General features: G+C 39.7%; 1 long non-coding RNA gene across 1 annotated transcript; it reads left to right on the top strand.

Moving 5' to 3' along the window:
• Nucleotides 1-11,792: 11,792 nt before the first annotated feature.
• Nucleotides 11,793-15,514, top strand: LOC121947447. Its single transcript, XR_006106079.1, has 3 exons — nt 11,793-12,299; nt 12,404-12,453; nt 14,172-15,514. It is a non-coding gene; the product is annotated as an uncharacterized LOC121947447 (long non-coding RNA).
• The last annotated feature ends 1,239 nt before the right edge of the window (nt 15,515-16,753 follow it).

Raw genomic sequence — 16,753 nt, forward strand, 5'->3', positions numbered from 1 at the left:
CTTTTAGTAGCAGCATTAACGGTAAATGTCTCTGAGATGGTCGGTGGGAGAGGTTGAATTGAATCACACAAACAGGCGGGTCCTGTCTGGAGAATGATGTTTCTTCCTTTTTATGCTTTAAAAATATTTTTCCACTTCCCTGAGTGTATTCTTGACATTTCATTTATTACAGAGCTTTTTTTTCTGGATGTTTCTACTTGCTTGTGGTTTTTGTTTTTTTCTTTTTTTGGTAGCTGTTGATGTTGTTCTTGTATTCACTCGAGTCTTCTGGCATTAGCGGCTGTTGACAGCTCAGCTAATGGAGGACTTGATGATTTGTAGGTCTGCACCGAGAAGCTCCGAGTTCTCCGGATGCTCAGAACACTGGAATTTTACGTGTTGCCTAGCAACAGCGTGAACAGGGGCAGGCGTGAGCGGGTTCCTGCATCAGGGAGAGGGAGGGAGCGGGGGGGGGGGGGGGGGGGGGGGGGGCTCTCCGAGAGGGCGCCTCACCTTTTATTTGTAGCATTAGACGAGGAGCCACTGGGAAGGTGACGGCTGGACATTTCAGGGAGTGGCGGAGTGCTCATGATCTCCACATGGTGTTAAAGACCCCCACGCTGGTAGCAGCCACGAGTGGGTTGTTGGAAACAACACGCCGTCTACAACGTGTCTCTGTAGCTCTGCTTCAGTTGTTATTTCAAACAAAGCTCCATTTGGTTCAATATTCAGCTGCATTTACCTTTTTCTCTCTTGCTTGTGTGTTTTTTTTTAACAGACTTGTTTTGTTGTACATATCCTTCTTAATTAAACTGTTTATTATAAATCCCTAAAAGGAATGTTACTGAAGCAAAACAAAATGTTTGTGTCAAGTTGCCGATTATGGCTTAAGTTATTGACTGAATTCTGTATTTGTTATTGTCATAAGCTTTCTTTAAATCTTTATTTAAATAAATATGTCTGAAGTTCATTAACAAGTCAGTGATTATTTCTGCACTAAACCTATAAATCAACCTTCAATCAGGGCTTTCAAACTCATTGTACTTCATGGGCCACATAGAGCCCATGAAGCCCAGAGCTGGAGCCTATCCCAGCTAACTATTCACATTCACACCTATGGCCAGTTTAGACTCACCAGTTAACTTCACCCGCATGTCTTCAGACATTGGGACGAACTTGAAGAAAGCCCGCTCTGACACGGGTTGTTCACGCCAGAGACATCCAACGCTGAACGCATTTGCTGGAGGTGACAGTAGCAGTGTTTCCATTATAGACTTGCGCAAAACTTGAAAAAAATTTTCTAAATGTCGATAAAACTGTCACAGTCGGCTCTGCCTCTCTCCTGCTGCAGCCTTACACAATATCTTGGCGTATATTTAACTACATTTTATTTATATTGCAGTTCTTATTGTTAACAAGTAGGTGTAATGGACTTATTATTAATTATTTCACTTGCTGACTTCTTAAAAATGTAAACGAAGTGCATGGGTTTTATTAACCGTCCTTAAAAATCCTTATTAAAGTGTGAAAAGTCATCCAGAGGGCCAGACTGGACCCTTTGGTGGATCAGTTCTGGCCTGCAGACCATATGTTTGACACCCTTGCTGAAGACCTTTGAAGGATGCACTAATCACTGATTTTTTTTTTTTTTTTAAATTGCAGACAAATTTAAGGAGGTATATCATATTAAAACAAGATTATTTGGGTAATATAATCAAGTTCATGGCCCGAGAGAAAGAAGGACTGATAGTTTGGCACCACATTATCTGTTTTGTCTTGCGAAAGAATGATAACATTCGTATTTCTCAGGTCAGGTCAAGGGCGCAGCAGATCACATCCATTAAACAGAGAACAGATTATTCTACTGTACGTCTGAGGCAAAGTGATACTGACTTCAGTGTGACTGCAAAATGATACAAATGGCACCAGTTTTACTTTAGGTTTAAAATTAAGCAGTCAGATTTGTGTTCAGAAAGATTTCTAGACATTTAACTACACTTTTCTGTTCAGTCTCAAAGGACTGTGCGGCCTACTATTAGACGATGACGTCGTCAGATCCACAGCATGATGTCAAAACAATCCTGTGGATGTTTACCACTGGGGCATGAACGCAGCCTCAAGGGATCAACCCTTCCCCCTAAACACACACACACACACACACACGGCTGATGCCACATGCCTATGTTACATACATGATGAGTTTTGAAAACTTGCCACTTTGTATTGTTGTTTGTTTTGTCGTTGGATTACCACGTCGCTCTGACTGAAGAACTGGAGCCAAGGAATCCTTCTCAAGGTCTTTGTTTAAATTGGGTTTTGCTTAATTGTGTTGCACATTTAGAATTTTAGGAATGTCTTAGCTATATTAAACATATTTAAGTTCAAATGTGAAGAATTAAAGGGGATATATTGGCAGAAATGCAAAATAATATTCATAACTATGTTTTCATCAGTGTATAATCACTTGAAAATAAAAATAGTTGTGTTTTTGTGTCCTTAGAACGAACCATTTATATACATACAGAGTGCGCCCCCTTCCATCGGGTTCAACATGTTATTTCTACAGTAGCCCAGAATGGACAAACCAAACACTGGTTCAAGGGCCACCCCATAGATTTATAACAATATCTACATACGGGATGCCAAGATGATTATTCCAATGGCGTTGCTTACCTGGCACATACAATACACCAATAGACCAGGGAATGACATGCAGCAAAGGGCCAAGAGTGGAGTTACAACCGCAGCTACTGCAGCAAGGACTTAGCTTTTGGGGGGACCCTGGTTGTTACCTTTTTATAGAGTCCTCACCTCACCTGTGCCCAGGAACATACCGAACACAAAAAGGGGAGGAAAATAAGAAAATACAGGCAGAGGGCAGAGTCTCTGCAGATAAACACATCACCACACACATATAATGGGCCTTTTTAGAAAATCCTGCATAATATACCTTTATACTCCACCTAGTAAACACCTGCGACAGACTAATTTAAACAAAGTATATCAGCAAGATTTATTCAGACTTTATCTCCTTTTCTCTCTTCTGCTCCTGCAGTTTTTACTGTTTCCTTTTCTCTTGCTCCGTCTTATGTAACCAGCCATCCTCCCTGACCTCCATTACTGTATTTGCTTAGTCTTTCCTTTGGCTGATACCGGCTCTTATCAGGATCTCCGTGGCTGCGTCCTGCTGTCACTCTCTGCCCACGGATGATACGACATGGCTGAAGAAACTGAATGTTTGCCATTCCTGAGCTATCTCACACAGGATACAGCATTGACTCCTGACCCTCTTAACCATCACCTTTGCACAACAGGAGATGAGGAAATTGTGAGAATATACTCTGCATCACCAGACTGAGATAAATTCCGTCTGCTCCAACATTGATTTTCTGCAACTGGAAATGGACTTGTGGTTTGATCGTGTTTTGGATAAAAACGGCTGCCAGCCCGTCTATCTGCGACGCTCCGCTCTCTTATCTCTCCCTACAGTTTCTCCCTGTCTTTCTTATACAGATACATACATACATTTATCAAAAATTGGCCCGTGTACATCACATGTCTCTGTGAATCTGATTTAGCTCCGACAAAGGCGTATTGAGCCTGTCATCCATGGCAGGCTGCTCCAAGGCATGATTATAGTGACGACCAGTAGATGTGGAACTAAGCACCGCCGTGGTCCTTTGACAAAGAGTGCACTGTTTTACTTGGATTTTTGTGCTGGTTTTGCTACAGACTATATTTAAAGGTATAGTTCAACATTTTCAAAATACTCTGATTGGTTTTCTTAAAGAGTTTTACCTACAGCTCCAATATTTGTTGGTTAATCCAGCCACAACAGACAGCTATTTATCTTAGCTTAGCATAAAGAAAAAATTGTCTTGGCTGGGAGCAGTGCTGTGTTCACACCAGATGCAATATTAGACGACCTGGGAATGAAAATAAGCTTGACTATCGTAGCTCACAAGTTAAAGGAATGGTTCAACATTTTGGGGAATACATTTATTTCATGTTGATGGTGAGAAGACTGATGCATTCACGCAAGTATGGTAAACAGCTATGGACAGTAGTTGATTATCTTGGCTTAGCATAAAAACTGAAAATTAACACGCAAAAATAGTGTCGTTTTTATTTCACACAAGAAACAAAGTATAAAAGCAACACATTTTTGAAGGGGTTATGTGCTGGACTAACTCCTGGCCAGTCACATACTTACCATACAAATATGATTTATATCTGATGATTAGATCTTCTCTTATGCATTTTCCAAAATGTCAAAACATTCCTTTAAATCAGGTTCAGTGTCTGGAAATGAGAAGTACATTATTTTTATTTTGCACTAATTTTGTTCTTTTGTTATACTGCATAATTTCTATTTTCTTTTAACTTTCCTTTAACTAAAAGGAAGATTTATTACAAACATCTCCATGTCCGGGAGAATTTCTGAAAATTTGTCCACGCTTGAAAACAGATTTGTACAGGCCAACAAAGACACATGTAAGACGCTGACATATTTGATGTAAACTAATGACCAGGTCAGCAGCAAGTGATCTGTGCAGTCTTGACATTTGTCCTTTCCTGCGTTGATGGATAGGCGCCTGCAGCGGAGACGGTGAGAACGTTGAGGATCAGGATCAGGAACCAGAGGGAGGATGATTTAGGGAGGAGTGCTGCCATCTGAAACCCTCTCAGGGAGTCAGAGAAAATGGTTGCAGTGCAGCGTGGCTCATTACCACATGAGCACATCATCTATCAGACATGGCAGCGCAGACACACTTAAAAACACACACATGATGCAAGCTCACACACATTCGCACAATCAACCTATCAGACATCTCCAGCAGCACCGCAGCAGCAGAGGAGGAAGCAGAGGGCTGATGAGAGGATGGGGGGGTTGCAAAGCTATGCTGCCTGGTTACTGATGAGCTATCTGCAGACTGACATATAGGTTACATTCCTTTATATACCCGAGCACACACACACACACACACACACACACACACACACACACACACACCAATCCACTACAGCACTGAGCCTTGCCACAGCTGCTCTGACAGCGTCATAACTCCTGTCTCTGGATGTAAAATGGGGTTGTATGTCAAAGGCTCAGCTGGGTGAGGAGTCACATTCTCCAGTGTCCCATATGGACATCTGTCTCTCTGTGGTTCAGTCCTGCAGACGTGGCCACTGTGATTATTTTTTTTTTCCCTACATATGATTTTTGTGTAATTCCCCCATCTACTGTATGTCTGCAAATTTCATGTAAAGCAATCTATCAGCAGTTTGGGAAATATGTGTATGTGCTTTCTTGCAGAGAGTTAAATGAGAAGATCAGTATCACGCTTACATGTACATAAGGCTACAGCCAGCTTGAGCTGCCCTTCGAAAGTCGAAAATATCCCAGTTGACTGAGATTGCTTCAACTCGAGCAGTCGTTTGTTGTTGTTGGGGTTGTTTTTTTTTTTTTTTACTAGTATAAAGATGTGCTGTACAGTGTACTTCTGAGGATGTCTTGGCCCCCAGATTTTGCTGCAGAGTGAGTGCTCTTGACTTTTATGTTACTCTTTGGTACAAGCAGTTGCGGACAAGCAGGCAGTCCCACAGGGGGAGTGAGAGACCACGAAGGTGAATTTACAGCTCACAGCACGTTAATATGCTGCAGTCTCTGTTTTTTGTTAAATATCTAGTGACTACAAAAAGTGTTGCACATTGTCTAGTAAATTACACAAATGCTGCTGTCACACTGAACATCGCACTGAGCCCCATTAAAATTTTAAAACTTTTTATGGAAAAAAACCGAATCGTCATCATTCACTTGTTGACTCACAGACAGACTTTCACATTTATAGGGTTGGCTTAGCATGCTGCAGTACAGCCAAAAAGTCATTTTGTTTTACAGGGGATGTCAAAATATTTCTTTAAATGTCCCATTTAGCTTTTTAAATTCAAGCTGTCATCGTATTTTCATATTGCAATTATTTGTTTGTTTCTAAAATAATATTTTTGTAAGTGTCTGAATTGCTCTATCATCTTTCTTCAGTGGAAAAGACCAGACAAAACCGGCACAAAAATAACAAAAATCAAAGCTGAGTTTCTCTGATTGTACCGGACTTATTGAAGTTTCTTTCAATCAATCCGTACCTCTCTGTCTGATTGCTCAGTCCAAAGCTGTAGTGATGTGACAGTTCAGGCAGCGGGGCAGCTCTCAGCCGGCGTACGTCTGTGTGCTTTGGGCGACTCAATGAGGCACACAGACATCACCAGACAGCAGACACCACAGCCTTTCTATAGCCCTGGACCCCGAGGACTGACGCACATTAATATTAACCATGTTCAGCTGTATGAACATTAGCATACAAAGCATCATGTCCTGCCAAGAAAATCAAATATTCAATACTTTTGTAAAAATTAAATCTATTCATCACGGCTGTAAATACGTTGAAGTTTCTTTGTCTTGTCTGTGTTTCTGTTTCGGTTGCGCCAGTCTCATTATTGGTCCGTGTCTGTGTGTGTGTGTGTGTGTACTGTATTTGCAGGCATCCATGCATGACGATGTACATGTGAATTGGTGTATGAATGTGTGTCAGTGTACGCTGTGTATACTAAGCAGTTTATCTCGTCTGCTCTGCATATTTTCCCCACGTGCAGTGAGGTGAGCAGGTTCCACGCACACACCGGTGCTCAGCTCAGGTCTGCTGGAGTGATAAGACCCCTTATGTCCCTGCCAGAGGTGAATAAACTCCCCTGGTACGACTATCTCGCCGCTCTTCCCCCAAACCACCATATCATAACACTCCAGAAACCCTTATTTAGCCACACTGCTCACCTCCGCCAGATCTAACTCCCCTCTCGATGCCCACGTGCCCCGTGTGGCACACCCTGAGGGCATGTCAAGAGTCAGCGCTCTTCTTGCGGTTTAATTAGGCTGCCACGCCTGGCATCGGGGAATATGGGGGGAAGGGAGCAAAGGCTGGGGCACATGAGGTGCTGGGATGGGGGTCGTTAGGAGTTGGGGCAGAGGGTTTCAGTTGGAGATGTGATTTGCACATCTGGATAACAGCTAAGCACACTCATATCTGTGCCATCCAATCACAAGACCCCACCATGAATCTGTTTCTAGGGCTTCAGATCTGGTCAATGTTTGCTGATCAGCTCATTCATTTCCATATTTCAATTGGAAGTGTTTTGGCTCAAGATTTGACTTTAAATAATGTTATTTTTATATAATCACCTTTAAAAAACAGACTGTGTTTTCCTTACGTTGGAATGAGCTGATCATATCTATATAGGGAGCTGGCCCTTGTTTGTGGAGATCGCCATGATACACCGGTTCAGTAGCCCAGAATGGACATACCAAGAGCTGACTCTTTGTAGTGTCTTTTGCATTTTTATGTTAGACGCTGTTTTTAGAAGCCCGTCTGCCCTGAGCAGTGTCGAGAAAATACTGATTTGTAAAATGAAACTGCTTTGTTCAGTGTTTTCAATCAAAGACTGTATATAAAGATGGACGACAAGTCCCCATTTACCCCTGCTAGTCGAGCTAAAATATTCTAGATACGACCACTGACATCTTGCACTGGTGACGTCATTTGGAGCCAGAGTCTGCGCTGTAGCGATCTCTGCGGTGGGGGCTTTCCCACCAAAACAGCCATTTGACCAATCATGAGCAGCTCCATTGAATGCGAGCACACAGATTGGCTGTCACAGCTGTCAATCATGGCAGAAAAAAATGGAAAATGGAATCAAATAACTCATTAAAACTGAATTTATCACGAAAACAAACACTTGAACAAACATCACTGTGATGAGAAATACACTCAGTGACAGAAACCATTGTTGGGAAAAAAATATTCGGTGTGTATTTTGAGTTTCTAATTTGGGCTATGTTCCATTCACTAACATGGAAGGGCGGGCTTTATGACCTATACTGCAGACAGACACCAGGGGGCGATCCAGATTGAATAGCTTCACTTTGGGGGAGCTGTCATGTTGTCCATCTTTATATACAATCTATGGTTTAAATCAGCGAGTCTGTTTGTTTTGTTAAGGAGGAGATCTCTGTGGATAATTCAGCTCCCGGTCAAAACCTCCTGATCAATAAACACAAATGGACTTCTGTGTTGGAAAACCTTCAGTTATTTGTGCCTTCTTGCGTTCATCGTCTCGTCTTCTGCTTTTTCTCCCTGTGCTCCTGCTGAAGCTTCACTGTAGAAACAGCAACAAAAGGACAGCAGCATGTGCACAGAGTAATGCTCATAAGCATTTGCTTTTAGATTCAGCTGGTGTACTAAATCCTCACTTTGTGCATAACTAGCTAGGGGCAGCTGAAGACTTATTGTATGAGACACGCTCTTAATAGCAAACGTAGGGTAGTCATGGCAACCGCGAAGCACAAAAGTATCAAGGCAGTGCTTTTGTGTGTGAGTGAGGTGTGTCAGCACTTGGCAGACACTACATATTATGGGCATTGCATAGAAGTAACATCATCCTGATATTTTGGTGTGTGAAGTGCAATTATACAATTATTGTCCTGGGGCTTTTATTTGACAAAATTAAAGACTTTACACTGTAAATTTAGGCAGAAACTGGTGCATAACAATCCACCAGAATACAGAAAATTAAGTGTTTGATGTGCAAAATTTTCTGGCAAGGGACAAGCCCCTGTTTCATATGAATCTAATATTCAAACCAAACCTACACTATTGCAAAATTAAAAACTTCCATTTGCCATTCTTAAAAATAAAACTACAAGAATATGGTATAAGAATTGTAAAAAAAAACAAGTGCAACTCATTTTCTACACTATATTACTAAACAGTGCTTCTGCATTTTGTTTACATGTTATTTTTGTACAAATGTACAAGGACAGAGAGTGTGGTATGTTGTTAAGCCCTCTGAGGCAAATTACTATTTTTGATAGTAGGCTATATGAATAAAATTTAATTGAACTGAATTAAATTGGCTTACTGTTATTCTCATTGCTTACTGGGACATTTGGATATAACAAAGCAGGTTTTTCTAATAACAAGATATTTTTTAAATTTTTTTTTTTTTTTAAGAAAAGTCAAAATGTCCTCTATTCGCTCAACCTAACTACTTCTGTTTGCCTGTTTAACCAATAAGTCAAGACTTTTTTTTTTTAATTCCAGTTGATTATGCCTGCATTTGGATCAAATCCTGTGTTAGATTGTTATAAAATTGGAGTCAAGCATATCATTGTGACAAGATAGTCCAGTCTGGTGTTGCCTCAAAATCTGGCAAGAGAAAGCAGCACATTTCTCGGTTGTTGTTTGTCGATCTCTTGCTTCGTGCTCAGAAAATAAAAAAAATAAATATTTCACTCTTTGAGACAAAAAGACAACAGTGTATCCTGTAAACTGAATGTGAATGAGATTATAAAAGATTCACAGAATGGACTCGTCTGTTATTTGATGGATATTTTGAACATGTCTTGATTTTATCAGGAACATTCAGTATGGCCACATGGCATTTAGGTGTTAGGTTTCAACTGAACAGAGCCGTATTCAATGTCATTAGTTAAACCTGTGCTGAAGAAAACCCCTGAAAAAGAGTCCCTTCATTAACCCTTTGAAACCTGCAAGTGACATGTTTTCGTGTGGTGCCTTCAAATGCCTTTCATACATTTAATCCTTTGAACCCTGAGCACACTGGTGCGATTTCTTTCAAAAACATTGGAAAAAAAGCCATGAGCAACTTGGAGAGAAATGTTTCTCATATTGCAAGAATTTATTAGATTTAGAAAAGCTAGTGGGAAAAAAAGAAGAAAAAAGCTAGGGAAAAATATATCTATAATTATCATAAGTGCATATTTAAAAATATGTTACATAAATAACAATATTTTTTTAACACTTTACCAAATTTGGTTTGCATTTTTTCTTTCTTTTTTGTGCACGTTGTCTTTTTTTCTTTATAAAAAAAAATCTGGTAATTTTCTTGTACTTTTTACTTATTTCTTGCTATTTTTTGGGTCATTTTTTTCTTTTGATGCTCATTGCCTTCTTCCCTTGTTTTTGAAAGAAAAGTAGCCAAATTGCTCAGGTCTCAAAGGGTTAAAGAACATAATAACCCATTGCACATTACTGTATGAGGCAGAGGGAGCTCATTATTCATTTAATTTGTAGCTTTAATACTAAGACTTTTATCCAAACTTGTTTGAAATATTTATTAAGAGCTAATCAGGGGAAAACAAAGACATGCTAAAGGCAACAGCAGAGAATATAAAATACAAATCTGACTTTCACTGTCTTACAGTCTGTTGTTTTCTTCTGTTGTATCTTTCCCCTTTGTATGTTTTTTTTTTTATTTTTTATACCATCAACTTTGATCTGTTTCTACTGAAACTGTTTCACCTTCAGAAGGGCTCCATAAATCTCTCTTGATCTCCCCGTGGATGAAAAGGCAGGTCCAGAATATGAATCAGCATCGGGCCAATCCGGACTGTAGTCAGGCAAAGCAGCATCTCAGATGTCTTTTATCTGTCTGCAGGAACATGTACACACACATACACACCAGAGGATGGTTTAGATTACAGGAAAAACACAGTCTGCATCAACAGCACTTCTTGAATGTTAATCTGCTGCAGGAGATAGTGATTTTAAGTGATACTGAGGAGGCCGACCTGTTTCATCATGGCTGCACTACAGTCTGACAATGGACTGATAAGCCTTTTCTTATAATTACGTATCAGTTTTCATTGTTTTTTTTAGAGCATTCTGATAAATGTTTTTAATTCTTCTCTTGTTATTGTTATAGACAGATAGATAGATCGATTGATGGATAGATAGATTAAATAGCAATTCATTAACTTCACATAGTCAAAAGTTAAAAAAACAACAACTATACCCTATGATGCACATAATGTGTATGGGGACTTTCTGAAATTGGAAAATCCAATGATAATTTCTTTGTTTTTGTTTTTACAGTTTCTGGTTATAATAAATGGTGTAATTTTGGCAATTTGCACAGAAAACATGCCTTTCAAACCCATTGGTTGTAATATATAAAATACAGCCATTTAAAGCTGTAAACCCCTTCCCTAAACAAAAATAAAAAACTTAAGTCCCTCCCAGTGTTTAAAAACTTATTTGAAATGTCCTCCACTTTACACCAACCCCTCCCCTATCATAAATAAGGAACAGTCCCTTGAAACTGTAAAATGCATCGACAACATTTATTGGTTGGCTCACCAATATGAAGTGTCAGATAAACTTTTTATTTTTGTTGAATTTCAGAGATTTGGAATTGTCTTATTTGAAGGCTTTTCTGTTAGCAGAGTACATGTTGTGACTGATGGTGATGTTTTGCAATCACAAAGACTAAATACAATCATCATAAACTATACAGTCTATTGTAGGCCTATAGTATTTTAACTGAAAAGGGGATTAAGGGTTAAACAGCACAACTTGTGGTCAGTAGTCTAAGTAGGATGTGAGGATTTTTAAAATATTGTGTACAGATGTGAAGCCCTGACCATAGGCTGTCTGACTGATCTGCACTGAGAGCTGTTATAATAATTTTGATTTATTGATGTTGTTTGAGGGTGACAGATGCACTCAGCAGTTTATATACAGCAGCAAAATGATATAATGCAGATATACATGAGAATTAATGTACATGAAGGCTGAACCATGAACAGAAATCACAGATCGCCTGTATAATATTTGAAAATTGTTCATCAAAACAATAACTGATGACTGTAAACACACTGATAAACGATGTGATAAGATCTGAATGAATAGGAATCCAATCTAACAGGATGTGGGTGCTTCTGGGACTTCCTGTACAGACTGAAGGCTGCTGCAGCACCTGGGTTCACGCAGTTCACCTCGCGTGAACCTAATATTTAAAATGCCCAACGACACAATCAAATTAAGCTTCCGCGTGGGTTATGGTCAGCCTTACTGTGCCTGGACATAGCTCTAAGAAAGGTTGCGTCCACCTTAACTATTGACTCATTTAATGCTAAACGCGCGTGTATGCTAATGACCAAAATCAAACACATCTGTGACGCTGCGTGACGCAGGTGCTAGCTTAACACGCTAATGTTCACGTGCGTCCCTAAGAGCTTTGACTAGAGGGATTTTACGTTTACTTACTACTACTGTTTTTGACAATAAACCCCAATGTGACCGCATTCAGCTCAACATTTCGGAAAACTGTGAGGAGCGCAGTGGCACAAAAAGGACGAATAGACTGTTATATTCACGTTATGTTTTAAAATGAAGGAGCAGAGAAGTTTGACAGAGCAGACTAAACGGGGGGGCTTCACGTGGACACAGCTCACAGAGTGACTCACACAGGTGAGTGCAACAACTCGAGATTGTATTATCAACAACCACTACAGGCAATATTGTACACAGTCCCTTATTTTGCTTCTCTAAATGTTTTTTCTCTCTCGCTGCAGTGCAGATGGAGGAGTCCGCGTGGACAAAGCTCACAGGGTGACTCATACAGGTGAGTACAACACCTCGAGATGATATTAACAACAACAACTACAGTCATGTAGCCTACAGTCCCTCCTTTTTTCCTCTTTGCTGTTATGTGTTTGTGTTGCTGCAGTGCAGTTTAAAGTTTAAACAGCTCCGTGTCCTCTGTCTTGGTGATGATTATATTTTGGTATTCCGGGTTGGTGTATTAAGCCTAATTCGCATTTTTCAATGTTAGACCGGTTTCACACAGCGAGTCAGGAGCGCGTGACTTCAGCCTCGTGGGGCAGCAGCATGTTTCATGCTTGTGTTTACAAGGTCGCTGCTGCATCACAGCCCGCAGATATTAGTACTGTATTTCCATATTTACAAGCACAAATTTCACTCATTTGTTAAGTCGTGCAAGCTCCTGCCCAGTCCACAACACCGTCCTGTAAAAGTTTCAAAATAAAATGCCTTGTATCCGTAACTGATGGGATTCTGTCCACAAAAACAGTCAGAGGGCTTTTGTTTTGAAAGGGACGCGGGGAAGTTAGAGTAAAACAGACGTCTTTGTATTTCCTCATGTCTGTGACTGGGAGATACTTTTAAACTGCAGTAAAAAGTGGCATAGAGTCAATATAATCTTCAAAACACCATATACATCGTCTTCTTCTGCTGACAAATGCGTGCGTTAAGCGTAAATAATCGGTGAGCCACCGTTTCTGCACAGGCGGGCAGTGTAAAAGCTCTAATGTGATAACATGAGTGCCAAAATAAAAAACAACGCGATCAACCATCAACACGATCGCACTGTACATCATGTAATCAGCCAAGTTTCCAGGCATATATATGGCATATTTTTTAGTATTTACTGTTAATAATTGTAGTCAGTAATTATCATGTGGCATAAGCCATTAGGTACCAGCAGGCATAATTTAGGAATGATAGATGCTGAGATATTTTCTCCATCGGAAATGCCAGTATGTACTGACTCCACCTAATATAGTTAGTTAGTAAATCATAGGGGTGTGCATCTTAATTAATCTCTACATTCAATTTGATTATGATTATCTTTATCATGTCAAGGATTGGATTCGAGTCCACAATGCATCATGATAGATCGCCCCCGTTAATTTTCTATATTAATACACATGGCTACTTTTTCATCAATAAATACAAGCAGTCAGATAAATATGAACTCCCTTTTCTACAATTTAAAGGATTACAAATCAAATCAAAATGTTCCAATTCCAAAAACAAAACTAACGCTTCTGCAGTCTAGGTCTAAGAAAGGAAACTGAATGTCCTGAATGTGGCAGAACTCACAATTACTTATTTTATGAAATCCTTTTTTAACCATGTTGGTTCCACTGAGATTAAGAAGCTCTTTTCCAAGGAAAAATACAATTCACAAACACTGAAATTTGCATTAAAAAGAATTATCCATGACCCAGAGAGCTTTCCAGGAGTCATAACTTGAGTCTAAACACAGCAGAAAACAGGATAACCAGTAAAAGTCCAGCATTTAAAATGACACTTACCAACCAAAGGGTCGAGCCCCTCCAAAAGGATCACAAGATAAATCCATGGGGTCATGAGATGATTAATGGGGTAGGAAAGAGGAAACAATAAAGTTCTGCAACACTCATCATTTTTGCTTTTTTTTTTTTTAAAACTTGACCGTCATTACATTAAACTTTGTTAGGAAGTTGAAGGAGTAAATGTCTCTTTATTTGAATTGCTAACACACTGATCTTCACACAGGCTGACCCTGCAACGGCCTCAGAGCTCTTCCCGTCTTCTTCGCCATCACCATGGGCATCAACCTCTCTATCATTTTTTTACAGGGGCACTACATGAGTACCACACCCATGTTCATTTTGATTCACACAGCAGCTGTTGAAAGCCCTGGCGCAAGATGAGGTCTGAATAAATGTCACTGGAGACGCAGAGGAGAGTTGATGGCAATCTTCATAGGACAAAGTAGGTCTTGGAAAAAAATGAGGATGCATTTAAAAAAAAAACCATTTAGATTATTTTTGTTTTGGTCATTCTGGACATTGTTTCATCAGCCAAAAATGCATCTACCCTGGCATATCTGTCATGATGAACTGTTCTCTTAAAATAATACCATTGATAAAACAGTCAGACACTAGGACTTGTTTGCACAGGACTAAAGCCACCAAACACAACAAAAATAAAATAAAACCAGTTTAATGGGCTTTCAAGAAAGCAACAAATAACATACATAACGTGTGTGGGTCAGGAACTATAACACATCATATCTCCTGCTATGCAAAATTACAGCGTAATACAGCAGAGTGCACTTCTCACACTGATACTGCACACATGTCCCAGCCAATATTTTATTTTTGACACTGAGATACAGAAAACCTAGTATTTTGTCTCAATGGACAATGTTTGGCTTCACATGCACGCTGATAACGAAAGCCACTGCTTTTACTGTTTGGCTTTTTATTTGTTGCTAAGCTGCTGTTGTTTACAAATAGGTAAGTTGCGACTGTGAGGGAAAAATTCAATCATTCAGTACTAACCTGCATTAAGCTATCTAACTCAAGCAGTTACAGAAATGACTTTGTTAGCTTTCAAAGAAATGTCAAAGTATACCACCGTAACATCACTGGGCTGCCAGACTTTTGAACGTTATCTGATTGGAGGAGTGTGTTCGCTGAAACACTGGAGCAGGCCACTGAGACATTTTGACCACAGCTCGTGAAACAGAGAAGGTGTGGTTACTTTGGAAAAATTATCACCTTTTTTTCCTGGGAACTAATACATGATGCCACGAGGGTCAACATGTCAGAGACCTTTAAGATGTTACAAAGTCAGGAAAGTTTGTAGGACTGTATCAGTACTAACAGTTTCTTATCTCACTATTTTGAAAGGAGCAGCATCAGTTGTGAATAAATTAAAGAAGCTGTTTGTCCTTATCTCAGACAGACCTCTCTCTCGTGTCCCTGCTTGCACAGTGCTAGTGTGGTACACTGTGCATTATGCTGTGATATGCTTTATGTACTGCTTTGGTCGTTTGGTTCGTTGCCTTTCCATACCTCAAAAAGAAAATCAAGCATGATTAAGTCCTACACTTCCTACATATCCTACATATATTTTTCTCATTCCTGCCTTAATTAAATATTTTTTTAAAAAGTAGCAGAAATAGAATAGAAAGTAAAATTTTAAAAAGCAAACTATATATAATATAAGGTCTAATAATATGGCACCCTCTTGTAGAATAACACATTTTCTCAGATAGTGCATGAGGTCTTTGAGCCATAGCTTAAAGACTGGAGTACATTTTTCCTTCTGCTAAAAGAGATGAAAGAGCTATTATTATTTTTTCCTGACAACTAAGATGCACATCTGAGATAATTTACCTTTTTTTATATTTATCTGACTATAGGAGTCTCAAAACATTTGACCTTAGCAGTTATATAAACGCAAGTAAATCAGACTAAGTTTACCACTGCATTGTAAAAAAGCAATTTTAATAGGTCTGAATGGCACTGTTGGCCCCTTTATGATCATTGATCCTCACAGTGGACGGTCCCACACCATCCACCAGTGATTCTGGCCTCTACAAAGACCCGCTGCACAAGCTGCACATGGCTAAGGCTGGTGACTGCGTTGGTGACAGTGACGCAGAGGAGCGGCCCATCAGGAGGAACAAGAGCTACATCTCCTATACCATGGCTATTTATGGCATTCAAGGAGATCCCAAATACAAGGACGTGGATGGTGGGCTGCAGAGAAGGTCGAGGGTGGACAGTGACTGCAGCTACAGCTCTGTGTTGACCAGTGGGAGTGCAGTCCAGGAAGAGAGCGTGAATCAGGAGGCTGGCAAGGAGATGTCGCTTTGCTTTTCCAGGTCCTGCAGATACTCACCACGTGCTTTGGCTCCTTTGCTCATGAAGAACGATGTCAGGTAGTCAACGATCGTTTTCTCCTGAGGAAGTTACGTAAGTGCTGGGTTGTTTTTTTTTGTTTTGTTTTGTTTTTTATTTCCCCAGAGTATTTACATGAGCTGTTTTTATCACTATCAATGTGATCTTTCCACTGGTGGCTCTCTGGCTTTGAATATCATTCAGTGTCTTTTCAAGGTCAAGCCAATGATATCACCTCACAGGAATATGTCCATGAATTATGTAAGATATAATAAAAATGTTCAAATATCCTGTGATCTCATATATCCCTATGTATATTTGTATAAAAGCAATGTGTATTAAAAATCAAATAATTCAGCTGTGAAACAGAACAAATAACTTATGTTTTTGCATTTGGATGTAATAAAAAAGTTTCTTGATTTGCAGGAGTTTGAATGTGTTAAA

The sequence above is a fragment of the Plectropomus leopardus genome, chromosome 8 (genome assembly GCF_008729295.1).
Source record: "Plectropomus leopardus isolate mb chromosome 8, YSFRI_Pleo_2.0, whole genome shotgun sequence".
In the NCBI taxonomy this organism is placed as follows: domain Eukaryota; kingdom Metazoa; phylum Chordata; class Actinopteri; order Perciformes; family Serranidae; genus Plectropomus; species Plectropomus leopardus.